We start from the raw sequence: 17,191 nt of genomic DNA on the forward strand, positions 1-17,191 counted from the left end.
ATTTCATTAATGGTGGTATCAGTGTATCACCGTGTATCTGTTAGGGTTAAATAGCTGGTATAGCAATCACCTTGTTATTATGCAAGACGGAATTTAATACAAGTATTTACAATTGTTGGAAGAGCTGGGGGTATGGAATTAAGCTGGGCTTCCAGGAATGCTTCCTGTATTAGTCAGTGTTCTGTCACTATAACAAAATAACTGAGATAATTATCTTAGAAGTGTTTTTTTTCTTTTGCATGTTTTGTTGAGGCATGGGGGACCGAGTCCAGGACTGCTCTACTGGACTGAGCTGAGTCCCCAGTCCTTTTCATTTTTTATTTTGAGACAGGGTCTCACTAAGTTGCTGAGCTAGACTCAAACTTGATCATCCTGTCTCAGCCTCCCACATACCTAGGATCGATTATAGGTGTGTGCCACTGTGCCCAGCAAGAGAAAATGTTTCTTTTGGCTCATGGTTTTAAAAGTTCCCGTCCCTTATCATACAAACCCAATGCTTTCAGGCCTCTGGTGGGAATGCCATTTGGTGCTATGGTTTGGATAAATGTCCCCCAAAGGCCCGTACATTAAGGGCTTGGTCCCAGTATGGCATTATTGGGAAAGGGTAGGTCCTTTAAGAGGTGGAGCCTGGTGGGAGGTCTGGTCATTGGGGGTGTGCTTTTAAAGAACATATTGGAACCCCAGTTTTTTCCTCTTCCTTTCTTTTATTTCCTATATGCCATGAGGTGAGCAGATTTACCCCACCCACCACACACTCCTGCTGTGATGTACTTACTGCCTCACCACAGGCCCAAAAGTATCATGGTCAACTAATCATGGACTGAAACCATAAGTCAAAATAACCTTTCTTCTTTATAAATTCACTATTTCAGGCATTTTATTACAGTAATAGAAAGCTCAGCTAGGAATGAAGCTCAGTAGTATAGTGTTTGCCCAGCATGCATGAGCCTCAGTTCAATTCTTACTACCATAAACAACAATAACCAGTAACAAAAGCTGACTTACAAGGGTGAAAATGGTGGGGAGCACATGGTAGAGCAAACTGCTCACCTCAGGACCAGGAAGCAAAAGAGAAAGAGGAAGGAGCCAGACTTCTACAATCTCAATGGTCTAAAGGCCTCCCACAAGGTCCCACCTATTAAAGGTTCTACCACCTGCTGATGGTGGCACATGGATCTTCAAGAAACATCCAATGTTGGATGTCCAAACAATAGCACTTGCCAAACATGGTAGGAGCAGCCTGCCAAGAGTTCTGCCATGTCTGGCATGACCAGGAATCTGGAGGGTCAGAAAATCACCTCTGTCGGCCTCCATGTCAGCAAAATGCATACCCATGGGCTTTGCCTGTTTCCACTCACAAAACCCACTCTCTCATCCCCTGGCTTGCCCGCAGAGGCAGCAGAAGCCCAGGCCTGGCCGCAGTGCTGTCTCGCAGATCTCATGCTGTGCACCTGCAAGGCAGAGGCCACTGGAGCTCAGACCTGGAGCTGTGACTAGCTGCAGGGGTGGCGCCGAGTTGCATGAACCAGTCTCAGCGTCTATCGCTGATGGTGGTTTGTTTTCACTGGCAATTCTGTGACTGATCCCCCACATTTTACTCATTTGCGAAATCCCAAATCCTGGGGGCAGGGAGGGGGGTGGAGTCAGTCCTCTAGAGCAGCCTCCTCAAGGACAGAAATTAAGTCACCTAGATTCATACCTGGATGTCCAAAAACCATGTGAAAGGTGGTCCTAGTCACCCTCAAGGGAATGCAAATTTAAATCACTATTAAGTCCTGATTAAAACCACAGTCGTTCACTGGCTGGACCAACTAAAATGAAAACGAGTGACAACACCATGTCTGTACAAGGACCCAGAGCAACTAGAGTTTTCACTCTCTGCTGCTGGAGCCTATGTTAGCACAACAATTTTGGAAAACCGCCTGACAGACCCTATCAAGGCTATAAATAAGGATGACCTCTGACAGTAATTCCGTGCTGAATCCACCCAATAAGCATATATGGAATGTTCACTGCACCACTGTATTCAAGAGCCCAAAGCTGAATACCCAGATGTCCATCAACAGAATGAATAAATAAACTGGAGTGTACTCACACAACGAACCCTACACAGACATGAGAGCCAACAGACCACAACTACGTGCAAAACACAGGTGAACATCACACACCATGCTGAACCCACAAAAGAGGGCAGGCACACCCTTTCTTCCATTTATAAACCACAGAAGAAGGGTTTAGAAGCTGGATGAGCAGCTTCCCTTGCAGGCAGTAAGAAATGGAAGGGAAGACGAAGGGGCCTGCCTGGTGTTGATCCTGTTTCTTGGATGCTGGTTACTCATGTGTATTCACCTCTTAATGGTTAATTTGAATTGTCAACTTGATTGGATTAAGAGATGCTGATGATTAAGAGGTTTCTGGGTGTGTTGGTGAGGGTGTGCCTAGGAATGATTGACATGTGGGATAGCCAACTGAAATGGAGACCTTCCCTAAGTGTGGGCAGCACCATCCAATAGGATGGTGGCTTGGATGGAATAAAAGTTGGAAGAACTGGGAAGCAGCAGCAGATGCAAGCTGGGTTCTTCTTGAACGGGTTCTTGATTGCTGCTGCGATTGTCTGAGGATATCAGACTCTCGCTTCTTCACTCTTCCAAAGTGGACTCTACTAGTGATTCTCCAGGGAGTTTCCAGAAGCCTTCGATCTAGGGCTCAGGTAGCATGGTTGATCCCTCTTGTTCTGGGGCTTCAGCCTCTTGGACTGCGCAGCTACTGGTTCTTCCAGCTCTCCAGCCTACAGATGGCCATTGTGGACTATCCAGCTTTGGTGGTGTAAGCCAACCTAATAAATTCCCTTTTTATAATTATACTTCCTATTGATTCTGTTCCTCTAGAGAATCCTGACTAATATTACCACTTAGCCACATACTCAGCCCTTTCTGTTTTTTATTTTGAGTCAGGGTATCCCTATGTTTCTGAGGCTGGCCTCAGACTTGCAATCCTCCTGTCTCAGCCTCCCAAGTTGCTGGGATTACAGGTGTGCACCAATGAGTCCGATGATACCTATGCTTTAAAATAAGTATGTTTAGGGGCTGGGGTGGTAGCTCAGTGGTACAGCACTTGCTTAGCATGTGTGAGGCACTGGGTTTGATTCTCAGCACAATGTATAAAGAAATTTAAAAAAAAAGAAAAGGTCCATTGACAACTAAAAATATTTTTAAAAATAAGTATGTTATTTACAAAAACAAAACAGAATCCTTGGTTTCAATTTTTCTCTTTTTCTCCCCTCTACCCACTCCAGACTGATAGTAATGGTGGCTGCATTTATGTAGCACCTGCTGTGTGCCAGGCACAGTGTCCCCCACTCTGCTGGTTCTCACAGCCTCTGTGCAGGCAGTGGGGTGCTCATCCCATATGATGGAGGAGGCGCCATGCATAAGTGAATGAAGAGTGAGCAAGCAGTTGAGCCCTGAATCCAGCCCAGGTCCAGGGACCAAAGCGTGTGCTCTTCCAGGGCAGCTCATGCTTCACGGCGCTTCTACACTGTGCTTGGTCTCTTCTCCTTGTCTGCAGCCTGGGTGAGCTATCCTTTGCCAAGACTTTGGTGACCCCCTGTCTGTGTCTTTCCATGAGCTCCAAGTCAGTAGTGCTGCGCAGCTGTCACCATTGCCAAGCACCCTGAGGGCAGCACGCTGCTCACTAATGACAAGCCTCAGGAGGCCAGGCAGTGACTGTCAGCCACATGCGGGTGGTGAATTCCAGTTTGTCCTTGTCCTTGGATAAGGGGATGTTTGAGGGAACCCACCACTCCAGGGTCCAGAGCAGCAGGGTGGGATGACTGGCACCCAGGGCCAGCCCTAGGGTTACCTGCACGGCTGAGCTGTGTCTGCGGGGAGTGGGCTGGTAGCCAGCCCGGGTGAGACCCCTGGGGACTCCTGAAAAACTCCTAGATGGCTCCTTGAGGACATTGCTGATGCCCTCGGGGAGGCCTGTCCCACAGGCATGACCCTCACTCTTGAGAAATTCCATCCCAGCACCGTCAGCGCCTGCTATCAATGGCAGGGAGGAGGTGCAGGCATGGAGCTGGGCTGGCCTCAAAGGGGCAGATGTGATCAAGGAAGACAGTATCCGCCCTCCAGCAGCTTATAGCTTTAGTGATGATAGTGACCAACACTTACTGAGCGCTTGCTTGCCTGGCACTGATCCAATTTCTCTATGGTATGGTCTCCAGGCCTTAGAACATCTGGTCCTATAATGATTCCCACTTTACAGACAGACAAAGAAACTGAGGTTCAGAAACTCAAGCGGGATGAGTCTGGCATGGTGGCACACACCTGTGAGCCCGGCAGGGGGATCACAAGTTTGAGGTCAGTCCCAGCAACTTAGAAAGGCCCCGAGCAACTTAGCAAGACCCTGTCTCAAGATAAAAAAAAAAAAAAGGGCTGGGGATGTGGCTCAGTGGTAAAACACCCCTAGGTTCAATCCCTGGTACATTGGATTAATAATCAATTAATACACAAATTAATAATTAATACATGAATTAATAATTAATTAATTAATTTAAGTGACGTGTGGTGGGCATCCCCTAAAGTAGCCCAATCTTCCCTGCTCCTTGATTCACACTCTACTGTTACCTCCCACCATTTTGGCATGGGCTGGTTTTATTGACTCACTTCTAACAAGTGGAATAGGGCAAAGGTAAAGGCATGTCAACTCTGATTTTGGTTTATAAAGGGTCCATGGGCTCCACTTGTGCTCTCTGTCTCTCTGGCCGCTCACCTGGGGAAGCCAGGTGTCATGTGGTGAGGTGATCTTGTGGAGAGGTCCACACTAGTGAACTTGGAAGACGTTCCCCAGCTGAGCCTTGAGATGAGTGTCACCTTGTGAGAGACCCTGAACCAGAACTGCCCGGCTAAGCTGCTCCACAGATCCCATGACATAGTGCTTAAAATAACCCAAATGCCGGGGTCATTTGTTAGATAGCAAGAGAGAGCTAACACACTTGCCCACGGTCAGCCAGTCTGTCTGTAACAGGGCTGGGATTGGAACCCAGGTTCACCTGACTCCAAAATCCTTGATGACTGTTGTTCTTTGGTGCTGGGTGTTGAACTCAGGGCCTCGCGGATGCAGGGAAAAAGGTCTACCTCAAAGTCCCAGCCCCTCGAAGCCCCTGTCTCAGCCACTCCACTGCACTGCTTTCCCTGCATCATAAAAGAAACATGGTCCACACTGAACTGATGATGAAGCTGAGAGCTAAGCAAGCTTGGGAGATTGTTAATGGGATTCTGTGCCTCGTATTCCCATACATAAAATGGGATGATAATAGTTCTCAATTTCATAGGGACCTTGTGAGGAAGAAACATGTGGAACTCTTAGAACATAGTAAATACTCCATACAAGATAATTGTGATTAGTATCAGATGAAATAACACATGTAGACATTGTGTGAAATATTTGGCTCAAGCTCCCGTGGAAAACCAGAGATCTCATTTGTGCGTGGAGATACACTACTGTCCTACCTTGTAGGATTAGATGAGCTGAGCGAACACCGTGCCTCACACATACTAGAAGCTTAATAGATGGCATTCACAGTATCTGGCACAGTCAATATTCACAGATATTGGCTTCTTCTTCTTCTTTTTTTTTTTTTTTTTTTGCAGTATTGGAGATCACCTCATGCTAACAAACACTCTACCTCTGAGCTACATCCCCAGCCCGATTGACTAATTCCTAAGGACAGCACATCGTGGAAAATGTGTGGCCAGTAAGTGCTGTCAGAACGCACCCCATCAACACTTTCCACCTGAAACACTCCACACTCCCTACTCTGGGATCTGGAAGCCAGTTGGAAGGTAAGGGCAGGGGGAGTGTGGGTTGGAGAGTAGGGGTTCATGGGAAATTTGAGAAGAGGCCTGGACCTTCATCCTGGTCCTTGGGAATGTGCTCCTGCAGAGGCCCGGGCAAGGCCTACGGCACTGGCCAATAACAGGACCCTCAAAGCTCAAATTAGAGGATCATATTAACAAACCCAAGAAGGAAATTGGTTCCATGAACATCCCCAGATCCCTGGGGCTGGGAGGCTTAATGAGTCCCAGCACAAAGGGCACCACCATTTCTTGTTCCAGTTGGATCTTTCTTGCAATCGCATGTTTTGTGCTCCAGAGGCACTCCAAAAGAAATAAACTAGCAAATAACACAAAAAAGATGGGCCTTGCTCTGCAGCCCTATGAGGAAATGGCTGGGAAAATGTGATGACCATCTTGGTTCAAAGATTTGGAGATTTGCGAAACATGTTTGTACAAGTTCCTTTGCCAACTTCTTCTTGAGCTTTTTGGCATATTTGAAGCACCAGATAATATAAAGGAGAAAACAAAAGCTACATAATCCCCAAATGATACTGGAATGTGCTTTTAAAAAGTACATCTTCAAGTTGAGTGTGGTGTCGTGCCTGGAGTCCCAGCTACATGGGAGGCTGAGCAGGGAGGACCACTTGAGCCCTGGAGTTCAAGGCCCACCCTGCCACACAGTGAGACCCATCTCAATGTAAATAAGTAGGTCAATTAAAACAAGTGTATTTTCAAGCATCCCAAACTTGATTATTTTCATTGAGGCCCAATAAGTTGACTGTAAATATCAGGACAGGAAAGACTTGAGTTGAGGTCCTGGCTAGGACAGACCATTTCTCTTCTCTGGGTCTTTTTGTCCACAAAGATGAAAAGATCAGGCTTGGATCTGATCATTGGTTTTCTTTTATTTTTTTAAAATTTGTTCTTTTTAGAGTGTATTTTGACATTTTATACCTACATGGAGGATCCTACTCTTGTGGTTTTACATGATGTGGAGTTTCACTGGTCATGTAATTATGTATGAACCTTGGGCAGTTCTGTCCAGTTCATTCTACTGTCTGATCTTTGGTTTTCAGATTAGGTTCCCTGGAGCTCTGGGGGGCCTCCACCTCTTACATCAGCCAGGTTACTCCCCTTTTGTCAGCCTTCCATTTTAAAGTTCAGATTCTGATATTTTGGAAAAGGGATTTTCCTGCTTAGGTTAAAAAAAAAAAAAAACACTTGAAAGTCACTCTCATAGATCATCTCTAAGCTCTTGTGTATTTCCAACATCGTTAGAGTCTGTTCAAGAGGAATGGAAAGGGGGTTAAAAATGGCATAAAAAATACAGGAGTCAGACTCAAAGAAGAACTTGCCTGACAGCAAAAACCATAAATCACTGTCACAAGCAACAGGAAAGGAAAGTGGAGGAGTTTCCTCTTGTGGGGCTCTTGGAGAAGAATAGCAGAAGAGTTTGGATGGTGGGAGAAACTGTCCAGCCCAGGGTGAGGGGCAGATGGGTTGATTCCATGGCTGGAGGATTTCATGGTCCTGTGAAATTCCTATGTGGGCTGAGCAATTCCTGAATGGGGAAAGGCCTTAAAAACACAAGGAAGAGTCCATTTCTCACATCCCTCCCCCCCACTTCTACCCACATTCACTCCTCCCTGGTAAGTGCCTATATCTGTCAGGCACCTTGGGGTGCAGAGCTGTGAACCTGGCAAGACCCTGTCCTCTGGGAGCTTAGCCTCCAGGGAAGGGAGGCCCAGAGCCTGACGGGGAAGCATGGTTGTCCAGTGGCTTTGCACTGCTGCTCCCCAGGAGAACTAGCACAGCAACAAGGGCCAGGGAGTCCGACCCAGCATCCCAGGTGGGCTTCTTTGATGTTTAAGTCAGTTTTTTTCATCACTGTGACCAAAAGAGCTGACAAGAGCAATTAGAGGAGGTAAGGTTTATTTGGGGCCATGGTTTCAGAGGTCTCAGTCCATAGACAGCTGGCTCCATTGCTCCAGGCCTGAGATGCAGAACAACATGGCGGAAGGGTGTGGAGGCGGAAAGCAGCTCAGGATGCGTCAATAAGGAAACACAGAGAGAGTTCCCCTCACTATGGACAAAATATACCCCACCCCAGTGGTCCTTCCCCTCTAGCCACACCCTACCTGCCCACAGTTACCGCCCAGTTAATCCTAAGAGCAGATGAAGGCACTGATTAAGTTGAGGCTCCCCTAGCCCATCAATTCACCTCCGAATGTTCTTGCATCTGGGGGGACACCTCATATGTAAACCATAATTCTTGAAAAGTGATGTTTAAGAGTAAACCTGAGAGATGAGAATTAACCAGGTGAAGAGGGAAGGCTCCCTGTAGCAACTGAGGACCCCTCTGGGAGGGAGCCCCAGGAGGGCGTTGCGTCTGGTGGGTGCCCGTGCTGATCCTGCTGCATGGTTCAGATCATTTCCACGTTCTGTGTTGATCAATCCACCTCCGGGCTGTCTCACTGTCTGGATCAGCTGTCCCCACACCCCCAGTCCTGAGTGTGCTTTAAGCCCAAGTGCACATCTGAATCACCTGGGGCTTGTTCCTGCACAGGCTCCTGGTCCCACCCCGGAAGTCACGATGCAGTGACGCTGAGGCCATCCCCTAAGCAACCCAGCAGGGCACTCCTCTGGGGCCTGGCATTTACTTGCCATGATCAATTCCCATTCAGAGCCAGCCTGGCATATGCACCTGTTGGAGAGATAGGTGGCTCCTGGCCTGGCTGGGAGGTTTGGCTGGGAGGTCGGGCCAGGGGTCCCTGCCATCCTGGGACTGTGGTTTGGGGGAGAACTACCTGGAGAGCAGAGCAGCCCTGCTGGGGCATTGGGAGGTAGGGAAGGACCTGGGTGTGAATCATGAGCTAGTGCCCTCCACCCTTGGAGCTCAGCTGCCTGGAGCATACTTATGAAGCCATTGGGAGAGGGGCAGCCAGGGCTGGTTGGAGTAGTGCTGTGTGGTGACAGAGGTTCAGTCAAGCCACACACATTTGGTTTTCTGTCTAACTTTTCTCTGAGGAGTTAGGAGTCCCTGGAAACTGTGTTCTCCGATCCTGGCTCCTAAAGGAGATGATGTGATGTGGTGACAAGGGCAGTGACTTTGGAGTTGGACTGACTAGCCAAGTCCTCTCCAGGGCCAGGCTAGTGTCCCTCTCCCCTCCTCTCAGTGGGACTCAGGCCGGATATGCATTGTGGGCTCATGGAGGTGTCTTCCCACGCTCCAGGCTACCTGGGGGCCCCCGCTGGGCAACTCCCCAGGACCTGTGCCGTTCCCTCCCTAGAGGCTGCCGCAGCCAACCCTGCTCACACCCCAGTCCTCTCCTCTGGGGCTGCGGGGAGGAGATCAGGCTGCTGGACAAGTTCTCAGGAGGGGGAGTTGGTCAGCTGCGGGGCCATTCTCTAGGGTGAACAGTGTCTAGTTGGATTGGAGGAGCCACAGGGAAGGAAATTGAGGGGTGGCTGGCCCCCAGCAGGAGGAAGCTCCTGCTGAGGTTAAGCTCAGGGTGAGGGAGACCTCGAGAGAGGCCTTGTGAGCCCAGCCCAGTGCCTTGCCTGAAGCTTGCTCTGCCAGTGCTGGGGTGCTGGTCATCCCGGACGATGTGCCTCTTGGCTGGGAGCAGAGTCTTTGCCATGGATCCCCACCGCCCACCCACCTCAGCCACCCCAAACAACATGAGACAACGCTCACCAAAGGAGACCACTGTTTGTCCCCTCCAGTGGTCGTCCACTGAAGCGTGGGTGCAGCATGGGTCGTCCACTGCAGCGTGGATGCAGCAAGGGCTCCTTTGTCACCTGCCAGAGCTCTGTCCTCAGCATGCAGCACAGAGTATGGCTTCAAAAGCAATGCTTGGTAAGGCTCTCTGGGGCGGCTGACTGGCCAGGAGCACAGGAGCGCCTGCTGCTGAGCAGGGCACCAGGGGTCCAGATCTGGCTCTGCAGCTTGTTGTCCTGGGTGAGCTCCTGGGCCCTCCAGGGCCTGGCTCCCTCCTCCTATGGAAGAGAGGTAATGCTGGCACCTGCCTGGAGGGCCACTGGAGAGCCAATGAGGCAGGGGACCAGAGTGTGGGCCTAGAGGGGCTGCAGTCCCTGCTTGTGAATGTCAGGTACTTGTCACTGGAGGAGGCTGGAGAAGGTTCTGGTGTGAGGTCAGCTGGGGAACTCACCCGTGACACCCAGTAGATCAAGTCCTTCGGTCTCCCAGGGGCTTCCTCCTCCAAGGAGGCTGAGCCACTGTGGTTTCACCTCACTCGAGGCAGACAGCGACTGCCACGCGGTGTGAGCGGATGGATGGAGAGGGGAGCCCCTAGTGACAGTGCACAGAAAGGCCGCGCTGGCCCTCCAGGGCGCTGAGGGTCCCACAGGGGTCCTCTCTGCCTTCTGGAAATGTCAGGGTCACCGCATCACTGCAAATCTTGCCAGGCTTTTCTCTCTGCAGCTCCCACCTCCTCCTAATTCTCCTCTCTGGCTGGAACCTGAAGAGGCCATCAGCATTTCCACAGTGCTTGTCACTGTGGAAACCGGGGACAGGAGAGGCAGAGAGCAAGAGAGCTGGAGGAAGGTGGGGAGAAGAACAGGTGGGCTAATGGCCACACCACCAGTGGCCTAGAGCTGGGGGTGGGGGGCAGGACGACCACTGGAGGGGACAATCAGCGCCTGGTGGGTCCCTGAGGTCATTCCAACCATCTTCCAACTTTGGAGCCAGATGACCCTCCCCCAGTCCAGGAAATGAGAGGCAGCGACCCCATGTGAGGCTTTTAGAGGCACAAGTGCCGAGTGCGCATGTGCAGTGGATCTCGGCCTGAGCGGTGCTGGGAGGGAGGAGATGGGACACTCAGCCCTTGCAGCAGGTGCTCAGGACAAGAAGGCTCTCAATTGCAGCGGCAGGAGCCACTCAGGCCAGGGACAGCTCCCTGTGTGGAGGCCAGGCCAGGGTCTCTAGCTGGGAAAGCAGAGACCGGCGTGGGGCTTGTGTGCCTGTGTTGTTTTGTTTGGGTTTGGGGTAGTGGAGGGCTGAGCAGTGTGATTAAATGAAGCTAATAGCAAAATTAATCTGCCACATGATCACACACTTGAGCGCTCTCTGCTGCACGGTAATTGATCAGAAATAGCCACGATCCACAAAAACAAAGGTAATGGAGGTGCCTTTCACCCAGCCAGGCCCATGCAGGCAGCGTTTCTCTCCATCTTTTTAGCTCTCCAGGACCATCTTGGATGCGGGGGAAGGTGCACTTTGGGGCCAGGTGGTGATCAACTGCACTTAATTGCTGACACTCACCTGTTCCCTCAGTTGCCTGGTCCCCCAAAACCTTCCTTTTATTCTTCTGGAAGCCCCAGGACCTGCCCTGTCCCCGTCTCCCCAGCGAGGAGTCCTTGGGCCCTACATTCAGCAGCTCCTTCTTACTGTGGTGACCTTCAGCTGCCTCCGTCACGCAATTTATCAATTAACATTTACCCCCCCCCCACCCCCACCCCCCCCCGCCCCCACCCCCCCACCCCCCCCCCCCCCCCCCCCCCCGCCACCCCGTGTGGCAGTCTCCATACCAGGTGCAGGGAAGACAGAAGCAAAGAGCAGTCCAACTGTCGGGGATCGCTGGGAAACATTTGGGCTGATGAGATGGAAGATTTTTGTTCCATGATGTCTCTATTCACATATTATTGCTCACGACCAAGATAGTTTTGTAGGACTCAAAAAGAGATTTTTAAATTTTTATTTTTATTTTTTACTTAAGAGAGAGATGAATAACATCCAGTTGTCAATCTGAAGGCATCAATTGCCAGGCAGAGGAAGCCAGCTACACCAGAGCTCATGTGACACCTTCAATAATGCAGGAGTCCCACCATGAGGAGGAGTTCCACCACGCTACCTACAAAGGCCATGGAGCAGAGGAGCAGGCAACTGGTTTTGCTAAGGGAGATGAAAGGGAGACAGCTCCGAGTAACTTTCATCAAGTTCTGTCTTGAAGGCCAGGCGGTGGTCAAATGCACCTGAAGGGTGGGGAGCAGTTGGGGAGGAGGGAAAGGAATGATGATGGCAGCCAATATTTATTGAGCACTTACTATGTGCCAGGCACTGTTGTAAGTGCTGCGTGCACAATACTCCATGCAATCCTCAAAATAACATTGTGAAGTAGGTGGTATGATCCCGATTTTATAGAGCAGTGAATTCAAGACACTGGATCTCTGGTGTGTCCTTCCCCACAAGAGATATGTCTAAATCTTAACCACCAGCACCTGTGAACACAAGTCTGGACTCTGACCTTTCCTGCAGTTTTATTTTCCATGGTTTTAGTTACCTGTGATTAAATGGAAAATTTTAGAAATGAACAATTTTCAAATTCAATTTTCAAAACCATTCTGAATAGCACAATGAAATCTTGTACTTTCTTGCTCTGTCCTGCCCAGGACATGAATCATCCCTTTGTCCAGTGTATCCACCCTGTATATACTACTGTTCTGTTAGTCACTTAGTAGTCATCTTAGTTATCAGATCGACTTTCAAGATTAACTTTCAAGTAACCCTTATTTTCTTTAATAATGACTCCAGAGCACAAAAGTGGTGAAGTTGGCATTATGGTATATTGTTCTATTTTATTATATTTGTTAATTTCTTTTTTGGGGGGGGTTCCAGAGATTGAACTCAGGGGCACTCAACCACTGAGCCACATCTCCAGCCCTATTTATATTTTATTTAATAGAGACAGGGTCTCACTGAGTGCTTAGTGCCTTGCTTTTGCTAAGGCTGACTTTGAACTCATGATCTCCCTGCCTCAGCCTCCCAAGCCACTGGGATTGCAGGTGTGTGCCACTGCGCCTGGCTATTTTTGTTAATTTCTTTCTTTTTAAAAAAATATTTAATTTTTTTTTTTTTTTAGTTTTAGGTGGACACATTATCTTTATTTTGTTTTTATGTGGTGCTAAGAATCGAACCCAGTGCTTCACGCATGCTAGGCGAGCATGCTACCACTTGAGCCACAGCTCCAGCCCCCTTGTTAATTTCTTAAAGTGTCTAATTTATAAACTAAACTTTATCATAGGTATGTATCAAAAGGAAAAAAATTTCATAGTTTTTTTTTCCAATACTGGGGATCAATCCTTGGGCCTTGCACGTGCGTGGCAAGTACTCTATTACTGGGCTACATCCTCAACCCCCAGACAGTACATTTAGGGTTAGGAAGTATCCAGTTTCAGGCATTCACTGGGGGTCCTGGAACATATTCTCCACAGAGAAGAGAGCACCACTGTATTTGGAAATGAGTTTTATAAATATAATTAAGGATTGAGATTTCAATTTAAGCTCTTAAGATCATAAAATGAGATTACAGTTTTGGTTCCAGATGAGATCATTTTGGATTTAGGGTCGGCCCCTAAATCCAGTGACTGATATTTCTATGAGAGAAAGGAAAGGAGGGGAAAGGAAAGGAAAGGAAAAAAACAGATTTAAGACACAGAGCCACAGGGAGAGGCCATGCTAAGACAGAGGCAGAGAATGGAGCACTGCTGCCCTGAGTGGAGGAAACGCAGAGCCACTGGAAGCCGTGACAGGCAAGCAAGGATTCTTCTCTAGAACCTTCCGGGAGAGCAGAGCGGTGTCCATAGCTTGATTTCCATCAGCAGCATAACAGCTCTCCTCTGGAGAACTGTTGGATGGTGGTTACCCCATTTCTTGCCCCCAATTCATCCTGAAGGTCCCTCTGATCACATTAACAGTCAGGCTACCTCCTTCACTGGGGTGCCCATCTGCTGACTCTGGGAACCTGGTCCCAGACTTTCCTTAACAACCACAAGCAAGAGCCTCATGAGCTGAGGACCCTGTCCCTGAAATGCATGCTTCTCTCAGGTGTGCCCAGTCCACTAGCCCGGATTATGCTCATAGTGAGGGGAAACCTATGGGGCAAGGGAGCCCCCGAAGTAGAAAAATTGGGTTTCTGCTTAGATGAGGTGTCTTAGTCTGTTTTCTGTTGCTGTAACAAAATACCTGAGATTGGGTAATTTAAGATATAAAAAGAATACCTCATTTTGGCTCACAGTTCTGGAGGCTGGGAAGACCAAGAGCTTGTCCCCAGCGTCTACTCATCTTCCCATGAAGGCCTCACACTGCTTCAACTCCTGGTGGGAAGCAGAAGGCACAGGCAGAAGAGAAGAAAGGTGACCAAGTCCCTGAGCTAGCTGATCCACTCTCCACTCCATGAAAATGGCATGACCATTTGTGAAGCTGTTGCCCTCTGTCCCCTACACCTCCCACAAGGCCCCACCTCCCAAATTGCCCATGAGGGAACTACATTTTCAACACATGAAACTCTGGGGGATGCACCCAAACCATAACTAGGGGTCTCAGTGCTTTCCCCAGCAGCAGCAAGCTGGGCAGACGTGTCCAGACTTCCAGTGTCACTGAACCATTAAGATGGACAGGGCTTCTGGTGTGGCAGGCAGAGTTTTCTGGGGTGTAAGGGTATTTGAATAACGGGCACAATTCTGTGCGTCTACCATGTTGGGAATTTGGCCCCTTTATCCTGATCCTCAGGGAGGGCTGAGGGCCCTGGCTTCTCCAGGGAGGTCAGGTCTTCCCGCAGCAGGGAAAGAACTTGGTGTCACCCCTGCCAACGAGAGCAGCAACTAAGTAAGGCCTGTGGAACCCAAAGAGGAGGGGGCCAAGGTATGGGGGAGGCTTGTGAAAATGAAAACAGGTCAGTGTTCCCTGGGCCCCTGAGGAGCCAGGCTCAGAGCTCACGGGGGCCACAGGGAGCAGACACCACCAGCTGCTCAGCAGAAATGACTCCCACAGGAATGTGACTGCCCACCCCAGGCTCTGCAGGGCTGAGGAGGCCTGGACTCCTATTCTCCACCTACTGGCCCCTGCCTGACATGCCTTCCCCTCCCAGGGTAACTACTAATCTCTTCCAGGGCCTAAGCAAGAAAGCAAAGTGGCTGCATTGTGTTGGGTTCTGAGAATGTGCTTTTTGTGTCAGTAACCCCTGGTGGGATCTAAAGAAGCCCCAAGGGAAGGGGACCCAGCCTGCAGCAGCAGAAGGAACTGCATCCAGCCCTCGAGGGGCATGCTATTGTCTAGGACTGAGCAGAATGACAAAAATGGGGACAAGAGCTGTAGGGCTTTGTCATTCTGTGGGCACTTGAATGGACAGCTCTCTGTTTCTCCGAGGCACAAAGGCAAGAGGATCTCATTGTGGAGCCCCTGCTTTCTGGGTGTGTGGTAGAGGTCGACTTAAAGAACAGGCTGTTTCATGATGTTCAGAAGAGGCGCTGGCCTGTGGCCTGTGTGGTTTGGGCTGTGCCATCCGTGATGCCCGTGGGTGACCTGCTCAGGAGCCAGGCTGGGCTACTGCAGCTGAAAGTGATTCAGAATGGTGACAAGGGGCTGAGTGCTCACCTCAGGGCACAGGTGGCCCTGGAGCTGAAGTAAAGGCAGTATAGTTAGTATAGTCACAAGGGGTGAAGGTTCTGGAAGCCCACTGGCTCTGCCACTCACCTGCTGGTTGATCATGGGCCAATTATTTAATCTTTCTGTGCTTCATTTTCCTCATTTGTAAAGTGGGAATCTAATGGTGTTGACTTCGGAGAATTACATTAGTTAATATCCGTGAAGAACATGAACAGGGCTTGATGCAGTAGGTGCTCAAGCGCAGCAGGTCATACTGTGCCTCCTGGGCTCCTCTTTCAGCTGATGCCTGTCAATGGGGCAGTCACTCTGCCTTTGGAGCAGAGGCCCATGGGAGAGGCTCTCTTCTTCCAGTCCACGAAGCAAACTTGATCAGCTGATCAGGGGTCCTGGGGAGGGAGAGGCCAACCTGTCCTCCTTGTACTCATTTTCTCTTTAGTTCTGCCAGGATCCTCCCAGGCATCTAGTCCTTTAGCTTTAGACCTTTTTTTTTTTTTTTTTGTACCCGAGATTGAACCCAGGGGCTCTCTGCCACTGAGCCACATCCCCAGCCCTTTTATTTTTTATTTAGAGGCAGGGTCTCGTCAAGTTGCGTAGGGCTTTGCTAAGTTGCCGAGGCTGGCTTTGAACTCATGATCCTCCTGCTTCAGCCTCCGTCCGGAGCTGCTGGGATTCCAGGTGTGCACCACTGTGCCCGGCTTGCTTTAGGCTTTTCTATGTCAGCTGTCAGATTCACATATAGACATAATGGTTGAAGGTGAGCAGAAGTCCTTGGACAGGGAGCCTTGCCTAAGTCCAGCCCAGTTTACAGAGCCCTGATGGTGACCTGGCCCTATGTCTCTCACCAGCCTGGGCCACCTGTGCTGTGACTCCTCCACCCTACCCCACTCCCTCCCCACCACTCCCCACCCCCTCCCCCAGCGGTGGCTTTGGCCTAGGGAGATTCCCATATTCCTAGGTCCTCTGGCAACATTGTCATTATTGTAAAGCATCCAAAGCCCACCCTGAGTCATGTTGCCGAGGCATGAGGACATGGGGAGGTGGGGGGTGGCTAAGCATGGACCAAATCGCTTTTTCTCTTACCCTAAAGCCCTAGTTCATCCTTTCTGGATTTATGCCTTTTATTCCAGACCGTTGGCTTTTACTCCTGCTCCTGTGGGCTTGAGAGCCCCTGAGCATGCTCAAAACTGTGCTCACACCTCTCAAAATACCACTCCACCTCTCCTCTCCTCTCCTCTCCTCTCTGTCACAGGGTGTTAGGGGCAGGGCTTGCCTGAGAGGTTCCCATCATTGCTCAGAGGAGGAAATGGGGATCCAGTGAGTGGCAGGGAGAGATGAGGGGACACAGGAGACTCTGTGTCTCTGTGCCCACTCTTGCTACCCCAGTGGGAGGAGAGGAAGTTGCCTTCACTACTGGTCCTGGGTGCAGACCAACCAGGGCTCCCCTGCTGGTGATCAGGGGCATGTGTGCCCAGGTCCCTGGGCTGGGGCAGGCACCTGGCTTTGGGAATTGGAAGGAGGAGGAAGCATGGCCTGAGGTCCTGGCTATTGGCCACACCTGGGCCTGACCACTGTCAAACTTGTTACTCAAGGAAATTTTTGCCTTCAAGGGTTGGAGATACTCTGGCTCTTCTGGGAGTGACCTGTGCACATGTACTAGTTCCTAGGACCTGGAGTCGGGGAAGGGTAGAGTCCTCTAAGGCCTGGATGAGAGGCCTCTGCTCTGATCTTTCCTGAAGCAAGTGCAAGTGCCTTCGACCCTTCAAGAGCCAGGCGAGACCCTCTGACCCTCACAGTGACCCTGCAGACAGGGTAGTATTCTGTCCCTATTTTATATGTAAAAGAGGCTCAAGAAACTGGTGAAGGTAGAAAGTGGAGAAAGAATCAAACTCAGGACTGACTCCAAAGTGTTGTGATGCTCTGTCTCCAAGGAACCAGGCAGGGGTTG

The 17,191-nt window shown here is 50.0% G+C and overlaps 1 long non-coding RNA gene across 2 annotated transcripts in view; it reads left to right on the top strand.

Annotated features, from left to right (window-relative positions):
- LOC308652908 overlaps positions 1-17,191 on the top strand; it is a 72,515-nt gene that overhangs the window by 17,787 nt on the left and 37,537 nt on the right. The window contains exons 3-4 of one of the 2 annotated variants that reach the window (XR_014022929.1): positions 5,655-5,846; positions 11,579-11,700. This is a non-coding gene — a long non-coding RNA (uncharacterized lncRNA). Of the gene's footprint in view, positions 1-5,654; positions 5,847-11,578; positions 11,701-17,191 lie in introns of those variants that run through there. The other variant, XR_014022928.1, reaches the window with a different exon arrangement.

The sequence above is a fragment of the Spermophilus citellus genome (genome assembly GCF_964194105.1).
Source record: "Spermophilus citellus genome assembly, chromosome: 7".
NCBI lineage: Eukaryota > Metazoa > Chordata > Mammalia > Rodentia > Sciuridae > Spermophilus > Spermophilus citellus.